Raw genomic sequence first — 7,763 nt, forward strand, 5'->3', positions numbered from 1 at the left:
CACCTGTAGGGCCACAGGAACAGAGAGAGAAAGAGAGACTGGGCAGAGGGAGCTAGGCAAACACCAAACTACCAAGACAATTCCTTCTGTCTCTCTGCTCCTGGATGGGATCCCAGCACAAGCGCCAAGCACCTTTCTCAGGGGTTTCCACACATTAGTTCAGTGAAGCCCCACAACAACCCTAAGAAGCGGGTACATCTGTTATTCCCATGTTCTAGAAGAGGACACCAGTCACAGAGCTAGTGCACGATGACACCCACCAGGGCTTTCTGGTTCCAGCTGCTCTTGGGCCCCTCAGGTCAGAAGCAAATGTTATTGTTCCCATTTAACAACTAAGAAAATGGAGGTGTTTGTTGATACCTACCATCCTCATCAACCTCCCGTTCCCTTTAGCCCTCTTCCTTCAATGCCCCCCAACTCAGCCACAGACCCCAGAGTTAGCACATTCCAAAGTGATTCTCACAGGACCAAAGGCATCCTTGCAGGCCTGACTCCCCTGCCCACGGTCCCCCAGCAGCCATGCCCGCTGAGTGATCAGAGAGGAGGAGCAGGGCAGCCGGGGAGGGGCAGGGGGAGCGTTCACGCAGGAAAGACTCTTGAGAACGCCTATCTCCAAATATCTGAATGTCAGGGGGCATGCTGTGCAGCTCTGCCTCACCATCCTCCTCAAAAGAGGTGACCCCTCCATGAAGAATGTTTGGCTACATGTCAGCAGCTGTCTGAACGTGTGGGTTGTCTCTGGAAGTGATGAGCTCCCCATCAGTAGAGACGATCAGCATGAGACGCTGTATCTCCTGAGAGGGGCAGTCCAGGCAGGCTGAGGGGCTCCTCCCTCCTCTCTGCAGGTTTTCTGGATCATCCCCATGTGCGTGTCTAATTGGCACTGCAAATCCAATGGAACTCCTGGTCACCCCACCCCCATCCTCCAGCTGCCTTCCCCACCCCACTGAGGTGCCTCCATCTTTTCCAACAAGGGGCCCACACCCTAAAACTCCAGCCTGGGGGCTCCTGGGTGGCTTGGGCCATTAAGTGTCTGCCTTCAGCTCGGGTCATGATCTCAGGGTCCCCGGATCAAGTCCCGCATCAGGCTCCCTGCTCAGCGGGGAGCCTACCTCTCCCTCTCTCCCCCCTCCCCGCAATTCATGCTCACACGTGCACATTCTCTCTCTCTCTCAAAGAAATAAATAAAATCTTTAGATAGATAGATAGATAGATAGATAAAACTCCAGCCTGAAGAGGGCTCCAGGATGGAAGATGTGACCTAGAAATGGCCACCACACATGGGACACGTCCATATGAGAAAGGAAGAATGAGGGTCAGGCCGCTAAGGAATGCTGCTTGCTGAGCTGGGTGGAAGGGGTGACTTCCTTCCACGGTCAGTGTTTCCAGGGAGCCCCTTTGCCCCAAAAGAAACAGGCAGACTGGGGAGGGGTGGAACCACATGATGTATGCGGCAGGGAGTGGGGGTGGGGGATACAGTATTGATCAGCCACCTTTCTCCCCCCTCTCCCCCAGTGTCTTTCTTTAGCGTAACCTGAATCCCCCCAGTTTTCTTTCCCCACTGACCTAGAAAGAAGAACCAGTCACTGCAGACTCTTGAGCATCCAAGAGCCCAACAGGCCAGTCAGCAGCAGGGGGGTGACTTGCCCAGCTTCCTCCTAATTCCCACTGAACCGGGGTCTCTGGTCATCTCTGAACAGCCTCCCCTAGGAGAACACAGTCCCCTTGAGACCCCACCAGTGATGCCAGGGCCCTGCTGTCCCCGAGTCCCGCGTCTCCAGCCCTGAGCAGGTCACTCCGCTGTTACAGGCCCCCATCTACACAGAGTACAAGGAAAGCAGTTCTGAGAGCATCCCGTGTCCCCTTCTGCCTCATCTCTGGTGCCCAGCGGTCTCATTAGCTCATGGAAGGTCAGCCCCAGTCAGAAAATCGTGGCTGCTGGATGGACAGCTACCCGGAGGGCACCCCCAGGGCCCGGCGCAGGGCCTTGCCAAGGGTGCCGTGCACACGCCACGCTCCGTGCGAGGTGCTGCGTGCTCTGGGCCTCCCTGGCCACAAGGGAATCTAAGGGTTGTTCAGGCTTCCACCTCCCAGATTCCTGAGGTCACCAGACTGGCTCTCCTCTTGCCTACCTCCTGAGCCCTGCTCTCTGCCCTGACTCTGCTTTGGAAGGAGCTTCAGAAATGGCCCAGAACTTTCTCACACATTTGCCCTTTTCTTCTTCTTGCTACCACATGGGAGGTGGTTCTCCAGAGTCCCCGGGTTCTGAGTTACTGAGAGGGTCACCAGAGGCAGGCATGTACTTCAGAGACAAAGAGACACGCTATTTCAGACCAGGGCCTCTGTCTCCTACAAACTCTCTAGTTCTTATCCCCATCTTACAGATGAGAAACTGAGACCCAAACAGAGTGACTTGTCCAAGGCAATTATACCTAATTAGTGTGTGTTCATTGTAGCCCAGGGCTTGGCCCCTAGGGTGGGGCCAGGGCTGGTCATTATTAAAAGGGGTCGGCTCAGTCAGTAGAGCATGTGACTCTCTCAATCCTCGGGTCGTGAGTTTCAGACCCACGTTGGGCATAGAGCTGACTTAAAAAAATTTTTTTTAATTAAAAACTGGGGTACCTGTGTGGCTCAGTGGGTTAAACATCTGATTTCAGCTCAGATCATGATCTTGGGGTCCTGGGATGGAACCCCACATCGGGATCCCCACTCTGCGGGGGTTCTGCTGCTCCCTCTGACCTCTGTCCCTCCCCCCACTCCTGCTATCTCTCTCTCTCTCTCTCCAATTAAAAAAATCTTCAAAAAATGTTTTAATTAAAAACTAATAAAATAAAATGGGTTTCAGATCACAGCCCTATGGAGCTATGGAGGCTGGCCCATGCCTACAGCCCAGTTCTCCCATTCCCTGAGAACCCTCCACCCCACCTTCAGGGCCCAAGACGGACTGCAAAGTCTGACACTGCCCACGCCTCAGTAGGAAAGGAAAAGAGAGCAAGGCCCCTGGGTAGCTCCCATGCATTCCCCTCTCTTTGGTGGGACAAGTGGTGAAATGCCAGTTTCAACAGCGATCACAACCTGGAGCCTTGTCACCCGCATTTCTGACCAGTCCTCACAGCACAGAGTCAGTCATTCCAGCCTGGAACTTGGGGCTCCCAGCCCCGAGCTATTGCTTCATTTAATGACCACGATCACACATACTTGGGCACCATTTTTAGTCCCACCTCCCCAGTGAGATATACAATGTTTAATACGTGCTACTTAAGTATTCTCCAGGATTCAAGATACTTATGAAAATGCTCAGAAAAGAGCTAGACTTCCTTGCCACTCAACCTTGTTCCTGGGGACAAGTAGCCTCTAAAACAAAACAAAATCCCTGAACATCTTCTCCCCAAGCAACGCACTCAGAAATGAGAAGACCAGCCCTCACCCCAACCCAGGCAGTGTGAACCCCTCCCAGTTGAAGACTGGCCCAGCACCTCAATGGCCACCCCTGGTCCCCTGGCTCAGGCTGGGCTATCCCCCTTCCAGGAATAAGGCCACGGAGATGGCATTGAGGGTGGAGTCCGGAGTCCAGGGCTCCCAGCCCCCGCCTCAGCCCTTTGCGCATGAGAAGGGACCTGGACTGGGACAAGGGCTTCTGGATGCAGGGTCCCAGTGGGCTTCAGGGGGCCCAAGAACCCTCAAAGGCAGAGTGCAAAGGCTGGGGTCAATTGATGGAAGGCATCGTTCAAGGAAAGGCTTTCATCAGCCCCTCTGCGGAGCCTGTAAATCAGAAGTTATGGGCAATCTGGAAGCCCCCTTCCATCCCTAATGCTTTTGGGCTATATATGTTTAAACAGAAACCCACTCCCCATCCTTCAAGGCCTCCCCAGCTGCTGCTTCAGGAAACTCTCAGCTTTCTCGATTCTTTGCAATTTGTGCCTTGCAAGGTCTCTCCTGGGAGCAGGGCCAGCCCAAGGCTCAGATGGCCAAAGACCCCAGAACACCCAGTGGTCAGCCTAGTGTGGCTCGCCCCTGCACACAGCGTCGGTCCACTGGAAGGTGGGGGCGTCAGTGCTGTGGACCACAGGTGCGCCCAGATCTTAGGTCCACCTCTCCCTGCTGCAGCTCTCGAACCTCCCTTAGCCACACGTCTGCGGGGAACCTGGTTTTCATTAAATTGGGGAAAGGAGTGGTTAACTGCCAGCCAAGCCAAGAAGAAGCTAAGTTCTACTAAAAGGCACAGGAAGGGTGCGAGAGACCAGCCTGTCCCCTGCCCTCCCAGGACAACCAGTGGAAGAGGGAGGGAGAGGCGGGGAGGCTGGGCTCCTAAGGGTCCAACAACCACAGCAGTAGGAGCTGGGGGTGGAGAGGGGGGCAGTCCAGGCCCAGATAATAAGCAATTGTTAATGTGATCCATATGGATCCTGACTGGCCTCTCTGTTTAACAGGATGATAATGGCCGGGAAAGAATGCTGGTCTGTGGGGAAAGGAAGGGGCAAAGTCCTTCCCAACTTGGGGGGTGGGGGTGGGGGAGGGTCAGTAATGTGGAGGAGGAGGAGACCCACCCAGGGGTCTCCACCCACCCAGGAGTGCAGCAGCTACCTGCCTGAAAGAGGCCGAATTCCATGCTTTGCTGGCAGTCCTGACCGACCCCCTCACATTCAGCCAACAAATATTCCTGGGGCACCCAGAAGGTGCCATGCTCTGTCCCGGGCCCAGGGTGGGCAGGGAAGGATAGCCTCCATCCCTGTCCTCCCGGAGGAAAAGCCTAGCGTGGACTCAGCCACAAAGGCCGAAGGAGGCACAGGTGCAGGATTAGGAGAACATGGCGGGAGCAGCAAGTGCAGGAGCCGGGGCTCTGGGGAGGCCACAAGGAGGAAGTATGGCATCCGAGCTGGGCCTTGAAGAATGAGGTGGTGGAAAGACAGGGACAATGGGGAAGGCATTTGGCTGAGGGGACAGCAAGAGCAAAGGCAGAGAGGCGTGAAATTGCGTGGAGTCGGAGATCTCAGCAACAAAGCTACAGCCCAGGCAGCGAGGGGAAGGGAGCCTTGCTCCCTAAAAGAGCTGTGGCCATGGATGACCAGGAGGAAGGCAGGAGAGGGCTCTTGGAACAACACATTCCGGTCTGGTCCGGTCCCTCTCCCTAACCCACCACCAGTCTGTGTACTGGAATTGTCCATCCCCGTGATCCTCAGCCCAGACCACTCTTAGACCACGACCAGAGAATTCCGCAGGGCCTCAGAGGCCCTGTGCCTCTCAGCCCCCACTTCTTCTCCTGGGGAGACGGAGGTCCCCCTGAGGAATTCGGGTTATCTGGGACTCACATGAAACAAGTCCACCTCCCTACACAGCTAAATTCCCTTTGGCCCAAGAGGACTTCCCCCCAGAAGGCATTACAGCCAGGGCGAGGGTCCCTCCTCGCTGGAGTTGCTGCTGCGGACACCAACAGATTCGAGTGGAAATAAATGAAATGGTGTTAAATATGGGAAAGGGGGGATTTACGAGGCCTGTCACCGCGTCCAGCGCCGCCTGCCGGCAAGCCCCGCCCCTTTCTCGCCCACCCCAGGAAGTCGTGCCCCGCCCCCTGTCCGCCGCTCGGCTGCCGCGGGGTCCGCGCACCGCTGCTGGGTCCCGGTCGCGCTGCAGCCGCTAGCTGCCCAGGGAGTGGGTGCTCCGAAGCCAAGGCTCGGCGGAGAACGGCAGCTGCTCCCGGCCAGGAGGTCCGGGGATGGGGGGGCTCTAAGGAACCTCAGCGCGGCCGTTTCCAGGAGGGTGCACAGGAGGTTCAGGCTGGGGCTCCCAGGGCAGGTCAGGGGTCTTTGGACGGTGGCACCATCCGGCCCACTCCAAAGACTGCACGGGGAAGGCTCTGGACCCCGAGAACGGAGAAGTACACCCCCCCCCCCCCACGGCAGACGCCCAGAGTGGGCCTGGAACCTGAGCCCGGCTCCCCGCTGCCTGGCCCGGGGCAAGAGCCCGCTCAGCCGCGGCAGCCCGTGCGGACCACAACACAAACATTCTTCCGTCCTCTATTCTCCTCCAAATTAGGTATCCATGGAGACAGGGCCAGGCAGCCTGACAGCCCCACGGCCTAATCCTGATTTAGTGACCATCCCTTTAACAGCCCACCCACCCGTCCACCCACCCCTGCGCTCCGGGCCGCCGCTGGTCGCAGGCTCCAGGCCGCTCGCGCTCTCCCCGCGCAGACCCTTCCCAGGCCTCCTCTGCCCAGGAGCTGCTCGGGGACCGCAGGCGCCGGGGAAGGGGGCCCACCTTTGCTAAACTCCTACTGTGCGCCCACCCTTCAGCGGAGGACCCTCGACAGAGCGGGTTCCTACCAAGGGAATCTCTGCGTAGACCGAGAGGGCTCTGGGAGTGGGCAAGTTTAAGGGGCGCTCTCTAGAGAGCGGAGAGCTCCGAGGGTCTCCCTTGTAGCCTGTGGCCCACGGGCGAAGGTAAGTGCAGCTTCTTGCAACGCCCTGACTGTGAGGTGGGGCTACGCTCTCCCGGGCCAGAAGAGAAGAAAGGAAGGGGGTGGGCGTTAGGGGCGCTGGGCCCGAAGTGGCCTCGGTCTCCTGTCACTGCCCCGTCACGATGCTGGGGAATCTCCGGGCCAGGAACCCAGCCCCCACCCCCTCCCACACACACAGGGGCCGCTGGACAAAGACCTGACGGAGTGGGAGGGGCCTGCGGGCCGGCCCTCTGGCTCCGGACACTGGATCCTTCGGGGACCCGAACCCGTAGATCCCAGCTCCCCACCCCCCAATCCCACAGGCTCCCCCCAGAGCCGGCCGCTAGCTATTGCTGCAACCTGCGCACCAAAGCGGGCGTAGAAGAGGGTGCCCGTCGGCGGCGGAGACGAGATCTCCTTGTCCGCCGTCCCCCTCCCCCCGGGAAGTGACCCTCGGCTCCCACGCACCCGCCCGGGTCTCCGGCTGGCCTTGCCCTTCGACCCCCGCCTAGTTGAACCCCGCGCCCCGCAGCCCCCGCCCTCTCCGGCCCTCGCACTGCCCCGCGCCCGCGGACAAAGCTCCGGACACCCCGACCGAACGGTCACCACCCCCTGACCCCGGCCCGCCCGCGCGCTCCCGTGCCTGCCCCCGCCCGGGCCCGCGGCCCCGTACCTCCGCATCCCGGCCGGGTCCTAGGTGAGTGTGCGCGGCCTGTGGGGGCGTCCGGCCCCGGGACCCGGGCGCGGGCCGGGGGCGACAGGCCAGGGTTGGGGGCCAGCGGCGCTCACCATCCTGGAGCCGCTACTGCTGCGGCTGCTGCGGCCGCCGCGGCCGGGAGCGGGACTGGGCAGTGGGGGTGGCCGGACAAGGGGCCGCCCCGGCTCCCCCCGCAGGCAGGACCCCCACCCCCACCCCCGCCTCCCCTCGCCCGCCCCCAGCGCCCTCCCTCGCAGGCCTTTGCTCCCCTCCCCTTTCCCTGCTCCTCCCCTACTGCCCCTCCCTTCCCCCCAACTCCCGCCCCTTCTCTGGCCCTCTCCACCCCGGGCTCCTTCCCCGCCCTCCCCCACCTCGCCCCCGCCCCGCCCCCACCTCCCCTGGGCTCGCGGGTCCCCTCCTCTCAACCCTCCCGGCTTGGCCCCGCCCCCTCCCTCCCCTAGCTCTAAAATAAATTAGCCACAGAGGGGGAGAAAAGAGCAAATGACCCTTGGTGTGGATGGTGTCCTTGCGCCACTCTCCGGCGCGCCGGGGCCTCTCCCGGGCCGTCGAGCGGGAAGTTGGGGTGGGGGTGGAGGCCGGGCAGGCGGGTAAGGCTGGGGGAGCGCTCTG

At 60.0% G+C, this 7,763-nt stretch overlaps 1 protein-coding gene across 1 annotated transcript in view; it reads right to left on the reverse strand.

Annotated features, from left to right (window-relative positions):
• FIGNL2 (fidgetin like 2) overlaps positions 1–7,437 on the reverse strand; it is a 29,259-nt gene extending 21,822 nt beyond the window's left edge. Inside the window, exon 1 of the mRNA XM_082741376.1 lies at positions 7,110–7,437. The gene's annotated coding sequence lies outside the window, so the exon portion shown is untranslated. The remainder of the gene's footprint in view (positions 1–7,109) is intronic.
• Positions 7,438–7,763: the final 326 nt, after the last annotated feature.

This window comes from Mustela nivalis (assembly GCF_964662115.1).
Source record: "Mustela nivalis genome assembly, chromosome: 7".
NCBI classification, from domain to species: Eukaryota; Metazoa; Chordata; class Mammalia; order Carnivora; family Mustelidae; genus Mustela; species Mustela nivalis.